Below are 17,681 nucleotides of genomic sequence, written 5' to 3'. Positions count from 1 at the left end.
TAAAAATATTCAGACTTCCTCTGAGGTAATTCAGCCTTGGGTATTTAAAAATGGCAATAGCATTTGAGTTTAAATGCAGAATTTTCATAATGTTGCAAATAAGTGATATTGAGGTTTTCATTTATAATGTAAATACTTATAAACTTTGTTTTATATAACAGGGGATTTAGTGTTGTTTTTTTTTTTTCTCCTTCTTTCATTGGTTATTTCCCTGAATGCCTACCAGGTGCTAACTGCTTTTGTTTGTAGTCCTCTTATTCCTTTGCTTCATCAGCTGAATGGAAGCGATATGGGGCAGCATGTATTATTGCCACTATGAATGCCAGTGAAATGGAGTTCATCTCATACCTCTTCTCTTATCAGTTGTTTAATAACATATGTAATTATGAGAGATATTGAAGTATAGGAAAGGTTGATGGCCTGTTTTTCTCAAGTGGGAGACATTACCAAAAGAAAAGTTAGAAAATTAATACATTTTTTGCCATTATTTGAATAGAGCTTCAGAAATTTCAGCATGCTACCTTTACAGAGTTCTTCATCTCCTTATCCCTCTTCATCACAATTTATTTCCAAAAGTTGATAAGTAAAATCTTGGAACTGGAACACATACCTTGGATAATATCTAGTCTAACCTTCTACCCTGGGTAGGAATCCATTCTACAGAGCCTACAAGAGTCCAGCTTCTGGTCATCCAACCTCCATCAGAGCACTTCTAGTTCTGGCCCTTCTTAGTGCAGACTGTAATGGAATAGAGATCAGGAGAAATGGAGCTCTAGTCTCAGCTTTGTTCCTAACTCCATTACATAGGGGAAGGTCAGACCTCTCTCTGAGTCTCAGTATCCTCATGTATAAATGATAGGGTTTAAATAAAAACCTTCTAAGGACATTTCTAGATTAGCCATCCTAGATTCTCTTTTTTCTCTCAATCTCTCTCTCTCTCTCTCTCTCTCTCTCTCTCTCTCTCCACACACACACACACACACACACACACACACACAGACACACACACATTCAAATGTAATCTAATTTGTAACTACCTTACAAATTAGATTTTCAAAAATATATTTGGTGCTGTTAATTACCACTGATTTTTTTGAGACTTTAAGGAAGCAACAACCAAACTACCACCATTATAGCCTCAAAATAATACCAAGGTCATATTTGAAAATTCTAGCACTACTTTAAGAAGCTCTTAAGGAATAGGCACATAATGCTAAAAATCCCAAGTGCTAGATATTTATTCATAAAATGGATTCAAGGTTCACTTTCCTATAAACTTTATTTCATGATCTCTAAGCTGCCCATTGGAACAACACAAATATTTCCACTCACAAAATGACCTGCTATTTTAAATGTTGATTAAAGTGCATAAAATATTGAATTTAAAGTGCCATTACATCGTATTTTGGATTTGAACATAGAAGAGTACGGGGTGGCTACTGAATCCCTTAATTTCAATGGCAACATTAGCCCTTGAAACAATATCTCACACTTTTAATTTATAATGAGCACTTTTATCAAAATATCCAAGTTTTCCTTTTTGCCCATGGACACCATGTAGTAAGCATCATTAAACTCTCCCCTCCCACTGCCATTATGTCTAAGTCAGTGTCCCAAAGATCCCAGAACAGCTGCAGAAGCTCTTCCTCAGAGGCTTGAGATTTGAAACAACTGATGAAAGTCTGAAGAGCCGTTTTGAGGAATGAAGAATGCTTACAGCTGTGTGGTAAAGAGAGACCTAAACACCAAATGCTCCTGAGGTTTTGGGTTTGTCACATAAGCCATCGTGGAGGAGGTGGATGCAACCATGAATGCAAGGCCACACAAGGTAGATGGAAGAGTTGTGGAACCAAAGGGGGCTGTCTCAAGGGAAGATTCTAAAAGATCTTGATGCCCACTTAACTGTGAAAAAAATTTTGGTTGGTGGCATGAAAGAAGACACTGAAGAACATCATCTAATAGATTATTTTGAGCAGTATGGGAAAACAGATGTGATTAAGATCATGACTGATGGAGGTGATGGCAGAGGAGAGGTTTTGCTTTTGTTACATTTGCTGACCATGACTCTGTAGACAAGATACATTCAAAAATCCCGTACTGTGAATGGCCACAACTGTGAAGTAAGGAAAGCCCTATCTAAGCAAGAGATGGCTAGTGCTTCATCCAGCCAGAGAGGTCAAAGTGGTTCTGGAAACTGGTGGTGGTTGTGGAGGTGGTTTTGGTGGGAATGACAACTTTGGTCATGGAGGGAACTTTAGTGGGTGAAATGGCTTTGGTGGCAGTCAAGGTAGTGGTAGATATGGTGGCAGTGGGGATGGCTATAACAGATTTGGTAATGATGGAAGCAATGTTAGAGGTGAAGGAAGCTATAATGATTTTGGAAGTTACAACAATCAATCCTCAAATTTTGGACCCATGAAAGGAGGAAATTCTGGAGGCAGAAATTCTGACCCCACCATAGGTGTGGTAGAGGCCAGTGCTTTACCAAACCATGAAGCCAAGGTTGCTATGGCGGTTCCAGCAGCAGCAGCAGCTATAACAGTGACAGAGGGTTTTAATTACTGTCAGGAACAAAGTTTACCAGGAGAAGAGAGCCAGAGAAGTGACAGGGAAGCTACAGGTTACAACGGGTTTTTTAACTGAGCCAAACACAGTGGCGGCAGGGCCTACCTGCTACAGAGAAGACATGTTTTAGACAATACTCATGTGTATGGGCAAAAACTGGAGGACTGTATTTGTGACTAACTGTATAACAGGTTATTTTAGTTTCTTTCTGTGGAAAGTGTAAAGCATTGCAACAAAGGGTTTTAATGTAGTTTTTTTCTTTTTTTTCTTTTTTTTTTTTTGCACCCTGCTGTTGATTGCTAAATGTAATAGTCAGATCATGACACTGAACAAATGTGTCTTTTTTTAAAAATCCAAGTTTATTTTTTCATAAAAAAACTACACATCATTTAAGTCACTTTGTCCTGATGTTCCATCTGAATCAAGCTATGTGTATAGAACAAAAGAATCAGTAGAAGTTACAAGTATGAGATTAGCTGTGTTAAAAGACAGAGAAGAAAAAGGGTAATGAAAACATGTTTTGCCTTAATTTTCTATGTAACTAGTGCATCAGAGAGAAAGAGAGTTAAAGGTAAAATCGTACAATGTTTCCATGCTGTGAATCTGTTTTAGGTTAAAGTGCTATTTGCATCCAAGTGCTAGCTGGATTTGCAGTGCTGGAGGCATCTTTTGGAGGGTGAAAACAATGTGCACATTAGAAACATCTTCCTATGAAATTTAAGGAAAGCAATCAGGAGAACCTGTGGTCTGCATTGGTAGTTGGGAAATGCGCCCTAAGGCTCACACAAGTGACTTTCCCAGGTGTTTAACTCTGAATGTGGTGGCACAATGGAGGGTTCTCTGTTTTATACATTCATTTCATCTCTGCAAGTTAAATGCTTGGTAAGCCATCCTTTCAGATGAAGTGATTCTTATTTTAAAATATGATGAAAAGTACTCAGGGGAAAATGCATGGTTTTGCAATATGTGGACTCATCACTCATCAGTAGCCTCAGATGTTCTGCATTTTGAACTGTGTCAAGATAGAACAGCAATGAGCAAAGATCAATTGTTGTCCTGCTGTACAAAACCAGGTGAGAGAGGGAATTTGGGATGAACCAACTATCTAAATTATGTGAAAAGTTCCCCCAAATAAAAATACTTATCTATCATGGGAATATATGATAGTCAATAATGCCATGCTTTGGACTCATTTTCACACTTAAAATATTATACATATTTTTTTTCCTAAACTGATGAAATATAGCTAGAGATTCCTCTGCCTACGTCCTGGTAAAACTAATTTATTTAGTTTTGTACACTACATAACATTATACAACAGATGCATTGGCAACCATTTGCAAGTTTTAAAGTACAAGCATATTTTAAAGATAGTGTAGTCAAGTATTTAGTGGTTTGAGAATAGATCTGGGTTTTATGGTTCCTGTTTTGTCTTTTCTTCTGTGTGATCTTAACTGAAATAAACTTTTTTTTTCTCTTCCATGCACAGCTATGGATTGTTCAGATGCAAAATATTTAATAACTTCTGAATCCAGTCTTTATACAATCCCTTTAAATGTGACCACTCTCCATTCTGTATTCTCCATAGATGCTTCTTCTAGCTCCAGGCGCTTCCTTATGAAAATGGTAAATTAAAAATTCCTTTTCTAGCTACTAAAAAGTTATTTATCTTGCTGCCTGGGTGGCTCAGTTGGTTAAACATCAGATTATTGATTTTGGCTCAGCCCATGATCTTGGGGTCCTGAGATTGAGCCCCATATTGAACCTGTGCTGGGCGTAAAACCTGCTTAAGATTCTCTCTCCTCCCTCCGTCCCTTCCCCTGTTGGTGCACATGCACTCTCTCTCTCCCCCCCCTAAAAAAAGAAAAAAAGTAAAAAAGAAAAATTATCCAGAGAACATGGAGATACTTTTGTTTTGTTTTTGTAAAACAAGTCGAAAAATTTTAAGATTGGTCCTAGGGTATTTCATCAAGAGCAATCTTAAGTAAAAACTTGCTTTTTACTTTCAAAAGTAAGATTGTCCCTGTGCTCATGCTCTGGCATTTTAAAATGTGCTGAAAATAGTTTGTATGCAGTTCTCTTAGTTTCTCTTAACTTCTTGCATTTCATCAGGATCTAGTCCAACTCAGTGGACTTTGAGAGAATTAAATTTGGAAAATAACCTTACAGTGTTGACTCATTTATAGTAGTTATATGCGTCCGCATTAAAAAGAGAGGTGACAACAAACCATACAATGTTTCCCTTTTTGCCTTGACCACATGGATTCCTAGCCTTGCCATACATATTTTTTTTTCTTAGTTATTGGGGAGAGAAAATTCACATCAATTCTTTAGTCCATCCTGTTCTTTATGACTTTTGAAAGCCTTGCTCAAGTCTTACCTAGATTGGCAAAAGGAAGCATTTTATTTAAATGTTAAAGATAAAAATAAAATGAATATACAGTAGTTAAAGAGAGAGAGGAGAAAATAAATTAATCTAACATTGGAACTGCTTGCTTAAGTAAGAGTCAAAAATGTGGAATCACAGACAACCATTCAGTAATGAATAATTGCTGAAGCAATTAATCTTTATATGAAGAATGCCTCTCTGCCACAATCAATCATATCAGGAAGACCCACATGGACTGTGGACGATAGAGAAGGGTCCTCATGGTGCCCATCAAAACTTGACATTCATGATTGCTCTCTAATGTAGCAAGAAGCCAAAAGGAACTGTGGGATGTGCTGTCAGAAAGAGATAAATCAGGATTTTAAAATAAAATAAAAATGGATTCAATACCTTGAATTTATGAACTGTCCTAAATGTGGAAGTCACTCGTTTTGTCAGCTTATCAGAGCAAGCACAGTTATAGACAACACTTACTGAAAGCAGCTCAGCTCCTGATAGATCACATATTTCCAACAAATCTCTATGGCATTTCATGAGATTTTCCCTCTCTATTCTCTGTCCTATAACAACAACAATAGAATCTTCATGGGAGATCATACTATACATGTGCCTTCATACCTCTTTTCCCAAAGTAGGGCACATTTTGCCTCTGACTTCATCCTTTTGAAATAATGAGATCAAAATATATATTTTTGGAGAATTTATGGGCAAAACTAGCTCACTTCTATATAACTTGGGCTGAGTAACATTTGTTTTTCCCATATTTGATCTCATCTCATCTCATCTCTCTTTTGTCTTCATGTGAGGTCTCACTCCATCTTTCAACAGCTCACAAAATGGAGTAGAGATTTTAGTTTTCCTGTGAATGGAGATTGGTGATAGGGCCCTGCCTATGTACTCTTCATAATCTTCACCAAGGGACATGATCCTTGGCCTAATAAAGAGACCATCATTAGAAAAAAGTATTTAAACTGTGCCTCCCTTTCTTCTCCAATGATGAATGTTTTCATTCAGTCCCAATTGCTTACTTGTGTAATCCAACATATATTTATGGACTTCTATATGATAAATGGACCAAAAAGGGACAGGACACCTCTGTCCTGGCATGAATCTCATTTCATTATTATTGCTTATTTACTTGATGGACAGTCTTCTCTTGTTTACAGTAACCTCTGTGAAAGCAGGGCAGTGTTTGTTTATCTCATTGCATTTTCTGAGCCTAATATGGTGCCTGGCACACAGTGAGACCATAACAATTCTTGTGGAGTGACTAGAGGAAGGGAGAATGCACGAAAGGAAAGTTTCCACAGACTCACCTGCTTAAAATATCTCTTTATATATTTTTCTCTTTGAGAAGATATAAATATTCTATGGAAGGATTAGCTGCTAGTTAATTTAGTAACCTTTGAATATTGAATTTGAATAACCATCCTTTCAGCCTTTTGGAATGTTTACCTATTATTTAGTTGTTTGTTTTTTCAATTATTCTATAGGGCTGTCAAGTGACAGTTTCTAGATGTTAATGTTTAGTGTCAATTGTTTTAATTCAAAATCTCTTTAAAATAACATTTTGTTAGTTGGATTTATAGACTACCACATAGAGTGTAAGAGGCAGAAAGAAGAAAAAAGATATCATGATAACCTCTTTTGCATTGCATTCTCTCCTCTCTCCCCATATGGTAGTCACTTAACTATTTTCCCAACATAAGCTCACTTCTTCCCCATAAAGACAGGAGCTCATTCGTGGGTTAGATTTTGACTTCTAATGAAGACATCATAAACTGACTTTTTCAGAATCCCCTAAGCATAATCATCTTTAAGTTATTAATAAACATGCTGACTCTTTATTTGGTGGCTACATCAAACATCTGCACTCTGAGTGCTCACTGAGAGGCAGGTACCTGGTGACATGGTGATTGCTGATCCCCATCCTTGAGCATTTCAAGTATTCTTCTGGATTTTGAAGAAAAATAGGAGATCTGTGATGTTTGAGTCTTTTTCATTTTGCTCTTTAAAGATATCACTAATAAGGCTCTAATGGCATAACCAGTTATGTTTTCAAAAAAATTCTTTCCCAAATATATTAAATATTAAAAATGTCAAATTTGAGAACAGTCAATATCTTTGCATGGAGAATGAATTGAGATATGTCAGTTGTTATCAGTCATGAAAATTCCACAAGAATTATTTCTTTAATAGCTCTTAGCAGAACTCAGTCATGCAATTCTTTTCTCAAGCAGGACTCATTAACTCACTAAACATTAGACTTATAGTATTTGAGACCACATAGTCCAGTTAGCTAATACTCAGGGTATTTGAGCCAAAAGAGGTTTGTGTCCTTTCCCATGGCACCTAGAATATAAGTGATTAAGGATCTATGTCTTGGCTGGTACTTAAAGAGGCTAATGTGCCTTTTAGGAACCTATCCTAAAATCATGTTATAATCATCCAGAAACTAAATGTAGATGTTTCCACCATCGTTAGAGCTGCAAGAAATCTGGTACCCATAGCAGTGATATTCCAAACGGAAATAACTCTCATTTAAAGGGACCTGCTTTCCCCAAATCAAGTGATGGTGCTAGGGAGCCACAAGAGAAAGCCTTTAGAAAACAGATGGATTTAACCAACCCAAGACACAAGAAGTCTCCTATGCTAAGAAACAGAGAATCTAAAATTGGGTCAGTAGGCAGTGGCTGCCAAACAAAGCTGATCTTTGCAAGGCACAGCTCATCACTCTGTCTCATCACCTGTGCTCACTTTGATGGCATCAGCAGCAGAAGTATCTGCACACACCTCACTAGTCACTCTCCCCACCACTCTTCTCTTCTCTCCCTTCCTTTACCCTTCTCCTCTTCTCTCTCTTCTTTTACTTACTTAACGTGTGTATTGCCAGGTGTCCTAAAAAAGAGTTCATGAATAATGTTCTTATTTAACACTTTGCTCCTACATGATCTTGAAATGCAAAACACATAAGTAACAAAGGGTAAGGTCCAATGGCTTCATTTGGAATGACTGTACATGGCTGTTATGCATAGAGGAAAACATTAATTTTCCTTTTTATTTATTTTATTTGAAAACCTACAGTTCTGTTAATTCATTCCCTATTTTACCTTTTAATTTTGCAATGCTTTGTGTTATAATTTAGCTATTCCTAAAAATAGAGTTCCCTTTGATTCTTTATTACTGCCTCTTGATTGGTTGCAGATTAACTACGCTTGATCTTTGTAGATTTAGCAGAAGTGCAGTCATTCCATCTGTAATCTTGTTTTAGTGACCTCTAGTGCCAGACAAATTTAAGTGCTCTGCATTATTTTAGTTCAGAGTTGACAGATTTGTCTTTTAAAACATACACATCAATGGTATCAGTTATAAAACAAAATATACCAATCTTGTTTCTCTATAACATATATGCATATATGTATGCATATGTATAGACACAGATATATATGTAAAAGAATCCTAATTTTTGCTCTTCAGCTGAGCATAAGATTTTTGTGGAGTATATCTCGGCATTGACCAAAAAATTTTAACTCATAGCAAATACAAAACATATATTTTCATTTTAGGAGGAACTCTCCCCCACTACCCTCACTTACTTTTTTATTATTCAGAACTGTTTTAGGAAGGGAAGAGTTATCCAAACTGGTTCCAGCCTAATTTATTTTATTTTTTTATTTTTTTAAATACTGTTTTTATTTATTTGAGAGAGAGAGAGCATGCATGAGCAGGGTGAAGAGCCGAGGAAGATATTGGCTCCCCATTCAGCAGGGAGTCCACTATGGGGCTTGAACCCAGGACTCCAGGATCTGACCTGAGCCAAAAGCAGATGCTTAACAGACCGAGCCATCCAGGTGCCCCTCCAGCCTAGTTTTGATGTGTATATTATGTGGTATAGAAAAACTTTATGAGAATAAGATGTTTTTGCTATAGAGCTCATATTCTGTTATCAAGATAACAATAGAAAGATCAAGCTCCCAGGTACTTAAAAAATGTTTTAAGTTTTGCCTTTACAAAAAGTAAGAGATAAATAAATAAATGGGAATAACTGAACTGAAAATGACATTCAGGCCACACAAAATTTATTTCAACCTATCTAAAAGTTTAAACTCATGTATGTTTACAAAAGTATCTGTTACTTGTTTATCTATCATTTTATAATTTTCGAAGTAAACCAAATTCCCTTTAAAATAATTTTGCAGCCTGAGTTCCACGGGATTCTTGGTGATTGAGAAATACCTACACTTAACAAAAAGGTCTTTTTGTTTAATTCTTCGTATTCAACCTTCTCCCCAATTGAATTGCCCTTTATGTAATCCTCTCCACAATCTAATTTTGTACTTCAAGCATTTGCCAGAGGTTTTCATCGCCAATGAAATATCATGTTACTATTTAGCCAAACGGTGAATAATCAGTAATATTGTGCAAACAAGCAGCATGAATAATAGATAAACCTAAAAGCTTGGAGATGCAGACTTCCAGCAATGGGATTTGGAAGAAATTATTCATATACAGTCCACCATTAAATAGGGGTAATCTTAAAGTTTCAGCACATTAGTAGCAAAATCATCATCATCATCATCATCATCATCATCATCAACATCATCATCACAGATTCCTCTTTTCCTATGTAAACAGTACACAGTATCCTTCACCCTATTTAAGTAACTATTCTTCAAACACCATGTCTCTGCCCGTCAGTCAGTTTTGTTGCTTTACGTCTAACATAACTGAGTTTTCTGTTTCTATTTATTATTTTTTTGATGGCTTGTCATTCTTCTCCAAAGGCAACGCGATATTATGGAAGGAGTTTAGAATCAAGAGGCTCGAACCTCAGCTCCATTTCAGTGACATGCCATTGTGGGTGACTTGAATTAAAAAGATCTGAATTCACCCGATAAATTGATAGCAGTGCCATCTTAAACATATGACTTAACTATCTGTGCCTCAGAACTCCTTTTTGACGATTTGCCTCCATGGGATACAGTTTTGAAGTTAACATTTTTCTGGAGTATCATCTGGAGGTGTGTATCCAGAGGGCTGCTGCCTTGCTTACAAAGCCTATCATTCCTAAGCAAGGGAACAGATAGTCCAAAAAGGAGAGTTAAAGAAAATGTAAGGCATAGAAGGAATAGGGTATGCTTTCAGCTCCGATGGGCAATTTTCAAGGGCCATTTAGTAATATCAATAACTGCCTAGAGCATGGTTTCCCATTCATTTACTGAAGAATTGCTGAGCTGGGGTCTCATTTTACTGCTTATTCATGTGTGCTCAGAAGCATCCAAAAGTGCTGCTGATGTTACGTATATGGAACTGGTCTACAGTGCATAGCTGCAGAGTTTCTTGCCTGAAAAGACTGATTTTCTAAAGGGGCACAGCTAATAGTAAAGATGTCAGAGGAAAGAAAGTCAGAGAACTGCTCAGGCAGTACCATCCGCTGCATGATTTTTTTTCAGAACATTACCTGAGACTGAAATCTAACTGAATTTTCCTGGATGAGGAGCTAGATTTTATCAATTACTCAAAGAGGGTACCAAAGCAAGTTTGCTTACCGATAATAACCAACCATACAAGGCAAGTTGTATAAACTAGCTGCCAACTTGTTAATTTACAGATGAGATAAAGTGATTTTCAATTTGTTATGGAAGGCATCTCTTTCCTCATATCTAGACATTTGAGAACATAAGCTGTTAATTCAAATATTCATTGAGGGTCTGCAGGGCACTATGCTAAGTGTAAGTTGCAATAGTTAACAAGCAGATATACTGCCTTCTTGCCTGGAGTATTCATTTCTTTCATAACTACAAAGAAATAAAAATACTATGCCAATAATATGTGTAAGTGCTATGATATGTATAAATGAAAGGTTTTGCCAAACTGTTCATGGTTACTAAAAGATCTATATTTAGATATATCAAAGAGAAATTTGGAATTATAAAGATCAAAACAAATGGTAATTTTGTCATTTGCAATGACATGAGTGGAGCTAGAGAGCATAATGCTAAGGGAAATAAGTGAATCAGAAAAAGATAAATACTGTATAATCTCACTCACATGTGGAATTTAAGAAACAAAACAAAAGAGCAAAGGAGATAAAAGAAAGGCAGAGAGAGGAGCAAACCAAGAAACAGACTTTACAGAGAACAAATTGATGGTTGGGGGTGGGGGCGGGTGGTGAGGGGATGAGTGAAATAGAGGATGAGGATCAAGGAGTGCACTTGCTGCGATGAGCACCGGTTTTGTATAGAAGTGCTGGATCACTAAATTGTACACCCAAAACTAATATTACACTGTATATTAACTAAATGGAATTTAAATAAAAATTTTAAAAAACTAGTAGTAATAATAAAGCATTGTAATAGGTAACCTTTGTTAAATGCTTGCTACTAATACATTTAAATATGTCATATCATGGAATTTTACCACCTTCTGAGTATTAGGTACAGTTTTATTTCCATTGTATTGATGAGAAAATTAAGAATTAGAGAACTCAAGTAAATTCCCATGGGCCCTACATGTTTTAAGTGGCTTTTTGATTAGTGGGACACTAAATATCTGGTTCCAAATCTAATGCTTTTGACCTACATGTTATCTGCCCTCACAAAAGAAGGAAAAAAGGAAGAAAGGAATGGGAGGAAGGGAGGGAGGGAAGGAAGTGGAGAAAAGAGAAGGAGGAGGATCTCAACCACAGAAAGAGATAGCCAGACCAGCATCAGATATACTATCTATAATACTAAATGCTAGAAAGATGGATCAATGTTGAAAGAGTTTTTAGCAGCATTTCTTTTAACGTGGGTTATTTCTACCAAAATATAGTTTTTCGGTTTTATATTCATTCTCATTGGTTTTAATTTATGAGTTTGATCTTTTAATGAACTGGTGCTCATTAGTGGGATCTTTCTCCAGACCTATATAAACTGACCACAGGAATATAGGAGGAACTTTTAATATAAGCATTAAAGAAGAAGTAAGCCTCAGACAGTGTTTCCTTTTAAGATGAGACCAGTAGGCAGTTTGTAACAGTGATAACATCAGGTTGATAGCAAATGGCCTTGAGCACTTGGCTAATGAGAACACATATAGTTAGGTGATTCCTGTCTCAGTCTAAATCAATGTCTTTTACTTTTCCATTAAGCTATGATGATTTTGAATATACAAAACCAGAGTAAAGGAGGGTGAAGCTGATAGCAGATTCTGTCTTTTGATCTGACCAACAGTGACTTCGATGAACATCTACCAATTTTTTCATGTAAAATTTATGCTAAGGAATAACAATCACACTCCTATCTCTCCCCTCCATATCCTATTTTCTTTTATGCCATGCTACATATCAACGTAAGAGTATTTACATAAATAATGTTTGTTATAACTTATGTCAGTATATATTGATAATGACTTAAGGCTTACAGAGAATTTTCCTAACTTGTCATTCACTTTGTTATTCAGTTAAATCTAACTCAACACATAATGAAAGCCTAGAGTATACTAAGTTCCACAGTGTGAACTTCTGGAAAGACAGGATGACAGTGGAAGCATACATTTGTATTATTCCAAACCCCCATATAAAATGACAGAGGGTTACTCTGTTTTTGGTACAGATATCAAAAGCAAAAAAAATATGGCTGATTTTTACAGTGGAGTACAAACAGGGGAGGGTAAAACACCAGTAGCTACAAGATGCACATGGCATCAGCATTTGTGCAGCAAGAAGTAGAGAAAAACAGTGGGAAGACAGGGAACCTATAATAGAAGAACCTCCAGAGAGCAGGAGGTATTAACTGGGAAGGGACAGTGGACCAATGTGAGTATAGCTGCTAACAAGAGATGGGATTTTACCCACTCCAATCACCAATGAGTCCAAGTGGCACAAGAAGAAGGTCTGGAGGGACTAGAATGACTTAGACCTAGTGAACTCTCAGAATTGTACAGCCAGAGCACTCTTCTCCAACAGTGTCCACATTGCAGAGACATCACTGGGTGTGGAATCAATGCAAAACTTGACAGAAACAGCAGAGTTAAAGGGAAAAAAAATAGTTTTGATAAAAGTCAGAGAGAACAGCTAAGAAATTTCAGAAAGCAAGCCACTGTGTGTAACACTGCTGAAAAACAACACTGCCTGTGTCTCTGCCGTGCTCTCTCCCTCTCTCTCTGTGTCTTTCATTAATAAATAAGTAAAATCTTTTATTTTTTATTTTTTATTTTTTAAAGATTTTATTTATTCATGAGAGACACAGAGAGAGAGGCAGAGGGAGAAGCAGGCTCCACGCAGGGAGCCTGATGTGGGACTCGATCCTCGGTCTCCAGGATCACACCCTGGGCTGAAGGCAGCACTAAACCACTGAGCCACCCAGGCTGCCCAATAAAATCTTTAAAAAAAAGAATTATAATTGGTGATGATAATATTGTTATACTACTGTTCACGTAATATGGAATAAAACAAATGAAAAGCTGTAGAATACTCTAATTCTATCCCTATGTCCTTGAAAGCATTCTCATTGTGGGCAAAAATTATTATATGTGTATGATTTTTCTGAGACTATTACTGTATATATTATGTTTATAGCATTGGATAAGGTAAATGAAAAATTATGAGATATTCCAATTCTATCATATTGTGTGCTTGTGGAAATCAAGATTGTCAGTATAGAAAAGGATACAGGTATAAGATAGAAAAAGTTCAGTGAAACCATGTAGTACTATATTTGAATAGGAAATATAAGAATAAACTCATGAGATGAGTTATATTTAAAAGTTAAACATGTATGCATGTGTATATGTGAAAATGTATATGTTGTGTGTGTGTGCGTATTTCTCAGTTTGTGTACTGAACAAGCATATAGATAATGATAACCCCTAGCCCTTAGCATCCTTGGTGCTCAGTTTTATAGTCTCGAAATGCTGTTTTCCACTCAAAGAAACCAGTGCCTCTTGGGGAATGGTCAGTGTTGGGTCTGGGGAAGAAAATGTACAAGCTAAGTCTGGAACATTCTACCTTAGTAGATAGCAAAGAATATATCAGCGCCTCTAAAAATAATGTCAAAAAGACTCAGAGACTAGCTTCAAGATGCTCCTACTGCTTAAAGATGGAACAACTCGAGTTTTAAGATAACAATTTCAGTGTACTGAAACCTATAAAATATGTAGAAATTGCTAAGTGCAGAATGATATTAAAAAGGTAACCAGTTAGTTACCTTTCCAGGATCATAGGAAAGTGATTCATTATCTTGTCAACTAACAACAAGAAAGCAACAAGCACTTATTTTCCCCTTCCAATACTCCTATAAATTCGGGTAGCCAAATAAAAGATAGTTTCCCTTATAAGAAAATGTCTCTTTATGAAATAATTTCAGTTAATAAATGAAAACAAAATGAAAGAATTCAAAATCACTATTTTGTGCCTCCACTGAATAAATGGATTTGCAATGAGCATCAGCAGCCATTAGCATCCTTGGGTGCTAGCATCACGAAACAGGAGAGAAAATCCTGATGAAAGAACATGACACCATTTACAGTCTTGTCAAAGACTTCATGCAAATTAAACCTGAGTTTGATCAAGCAGGAAATACAGTGGACATAAGAACATGTTACAGGGTTTATAGTATTAAAATAGAAGAAAAAAATCTGGAATGTGAGAAAACCTGTAGCTTAAATAGCCTTTGATCTTCAACAGAAACTTGGAAGAAAAAGAAAGAAGTGGAAGGGAAAACTATACATGAAAAGAAGCCTAAAAGGTATGTAGGATTTCTTTAATCAGACAAGATTCAACTACGTGTCTGAGGATCACTTGGGTGATAAAAGACCAGAAAGGACTTTGAGGAAGTATTTACTATACAAGTTGTCATAATTGTTATTTTTGAAGGAGAAGGCTGTGATTGGGATGAGGTATATGGAGGAGCTTTGGGAGAGACTGCCCTGTGATATTTACACAACAAAATAAACTGCAAAGTAGATAATATTATCTTCTCTTTAAAGATAGATACACTGTGACTTATTGGCAGTTACAAACCAGGTGAAATTTGGAATTAGAATTTAGCTCTTTGGGGCAGTCTGGGTGGCTCAGTGGTTTAGCGCCACCTTCAGCCCAGGGCCTGATCCCAGAGCCCAGGGATCCAGTCCCACATCGGGCTCCCTGCATGGAGCCTGCTTCTCCCTCTGCCTGTGTCTCTGCCTCTCTCTCTCTCTCTCTCTCTCTGTGTGTCTCATGAATAAATAAATAAAATCTTAAAAAAAAAAGAACTTAGCTCTTTGATTTCCAAAAAACATTCCTTCCTTCCTTCTTTACTCCCTCCCTCCTTTTCTCTTTCTTTCCTTCTTTATTTGTTTTTGTTTTTTTTTTGAATTTAGCTATCTTTGCAAATGCATTCCCATGGCATTAAAATCATAATAGAGTATAATTATAAACAGGACAATTAAAACAGAAATAAATATTGAAGGGCATTAAAAAATATTTGTGTTTTTGTCTACCCCAGTTTAGGAAATTTAATTTGTTTGGTTTTCTCAGTTCTCGTGCTAGATTTCAGAAAGCAGCAATGCCATTCACTGACATATTTGGGAAATAAAATTTAAAAAAATATATTTTGCCAACTTGGGAATGCTCTCCACCAGGTGGAGAGTAGAGAAAGAAAACAATTTTATCATGGAAGAAGCATTAAGGCAAAATGTGGTGTGCATCACAAGCCATCTGCTAAGAGATTGCAAAGACAGAAAGAAAGCCCACCATTTTCCATTTTCTGTGGTCAAGCAGGTACAACTCATTACAGGAAGAGGAGTTAACAGCATCATTTGCCATACAGAGTTCATCCTATCTTTATACCTGGTAATTGGGATGATCATCTGTGTTAGCTAATTGGGTTTATCCAGAGGGAGGAAATTTTTTCATTTGTTTATGACAGCAGGTACTTTTATGACTTAGACTAGGGCACAGTCGGGCTCCTACCCTCCTACAGAAGCAGAGAGAGTGGTGCAAAGTCCCTTGATGTTTACAATTCAGAAAGATAGCTCTCAGGTTTTGAGAAGAATGTTTCTGGGTTGTAAAGCTGACAAAGGGCCTATCTAGCTTCAAAACAATTTATACATAGTTCAAAGTACTTAGAAAGTTTTCTAAAGTAAATGCTCAAAGAAAAAGAGAAGGAAAACTCTTCCGTTATTTTTAACTGGAAGAATTCATCCTCTTAACTTTACTTTGTATTTGCCCTTACTCATTTAAGAATACCAGTCTAAGAAGTTATTTTTCTTAAGATTGTCACAGAAAGATGCCTTTTTGTTTGAACAGATTAAGCTATGATAATATTATCTTCTTTGGACTACCAGCAGTGGAATTTATATAATTCTGAAAAAGATGCTTATTTTCTTTTGTGCCTTTAATGTCTGTATCTGGTTTATTATTTTTGTTTTGTTTTCATGTGAGAGCCCTTTTTCCCCGTTAAACTTGAAACTCCTGAAGGGCAGGAATCATGCTGACTTTTTCCTCTGTTTCCTCAGGGTATCTAGTGCTCAAGAGCTGTTATTCAGTCAAATCATGAAATTGTTATTATCTGTTTTGGGTGTTACTTGCTGCTATGAATAGAGACACTTTTGCTTGAGAAGTGTCTCCAACTTGTTTCTTCTTTCATTTTCTTTCCCCCCTGTTAAAGCCAAATGCATCCCAGGACTCATTTATCTTTTTTTCCCCCCAAGAATGTTTCTGCATGAAGTTTTACTACATTAAATAGAAAAATTAATAAGCCTTTTAGAAGAGAGATCACCTACAGTTTTTTGAAGTTGAGTCTCTCAATAAAAAATCTTGTGTCCCTTTCTTAGGTGAGGAAAGATACCTGTGAATAGCCTACAGTCATGGTTAATGTCTGGGATGGCTTAGTTAGACCAAACAGTTTCAATAATTTGTTGAACAGATTTGGAATAGAGTAGCTGTTTAGGAACCTCCCTTGACTCATCCACAGGTGGAGTGTTATAGTGGTTAATTTTTAAGATAATCATTTTAAATTTTTTATTGTGAATGTTTGCTTTGCTAAAAATAAAAAAAATCTGTTTTGACCTTACTTATGCCCACTATCTGTATCATAAATCCTATTCTTTCTTCCAGAAACAAAAATGTTTCTATTTAAATTTTATTACTGATCAAGAACACTTATACCATTATATTAGAATTAGTTATGTACAGTCAGCTCCTTGAGGTTACCTTACACTGTTTTTCTACATTGTAGAAGCTAGCACAAGACAAACCCTAAATAAATGTCTCGAATTAAATAGTGAAAGTGGTAGATGATGATGAAGTTTTGGAATATAGGTAAGTTTGGTGGGGTGCGGTCCAGAGCCGACAACCAAGGAAGAATTCTTGAGACGTCTTTGGTGCAAAATGGTGGTTTTATTAAAGCACAGGGACAGGACTCATGGGCAGGAAGAGCTGCTGACCTGGGCTTGTGAGGAGTGGCTGATTATACACCTGGGAGTTGGGGGAGGTAAGGAAAAGGGAGATTTCAAAAGGATTTTCATTTGCTACCAAGGACCTACAACATACTGGACGCCTTGCCATTTTCAAGTTAAAGATTGCTCTTCACTTTAGCAAGATATTAACATTAAGACAATTAGAAACTTCCTGAGTAATGTCACAGTTATCCCACCCTGGGCAGGGGTCTTTTGTGGGATATCAACTGTGCTTTGACCCCAGCTAGCCCTGTTCCCCATCAGATGATGATATTTATTAGATTTAATAGAATAACAGTTCTTAGAT

General features: G+C 36.4%; 1 protein-coding gene across 10 annotated transcripts in view; it reads left to right on the top strand.

Moving 5' to 3' along the window:
- LINGO2 (leucine rich repeat and Ig domain containing 2) overlaps positions 1–17,681 on the top strand; it is a 1,123,953-nt gene that overhangs the window by 382,706 nt on the left and 723,566 nt on the right. For 3 of the 10 annotated variants that reach the window (XM_072841605.1, XM_072841604.1, XM_072841606.1), the window contains one exon: positions 14,622–14,682. The exons of the other annotated variants lie outside the window; for them this stretch is intronic. The gene's annotated coding sequence lies outside the window, so the exon portion shown is untranslated. The remainder of the gene's footprint in view (positions 1–14,621; positions 14,683–17,681) is intronic. 10 annotated transcript variants of the gene reach the window in all.

This window comes from Canis lupus, chromosome 10 (genome assembly GCF_048164855.1).
Source record: "Canis lupus baileyi chromosome 10, mCanLup2.hap1, whole genome shotgun sequence".
NCBI lineage: Eukaryota > Metazoa > Chordata > Mammalia > Carnivora > Canidae > Canis > Canis lupus.
This window is presented reverse-complemented; position numbering and strand designations above follow the sequence as displayed.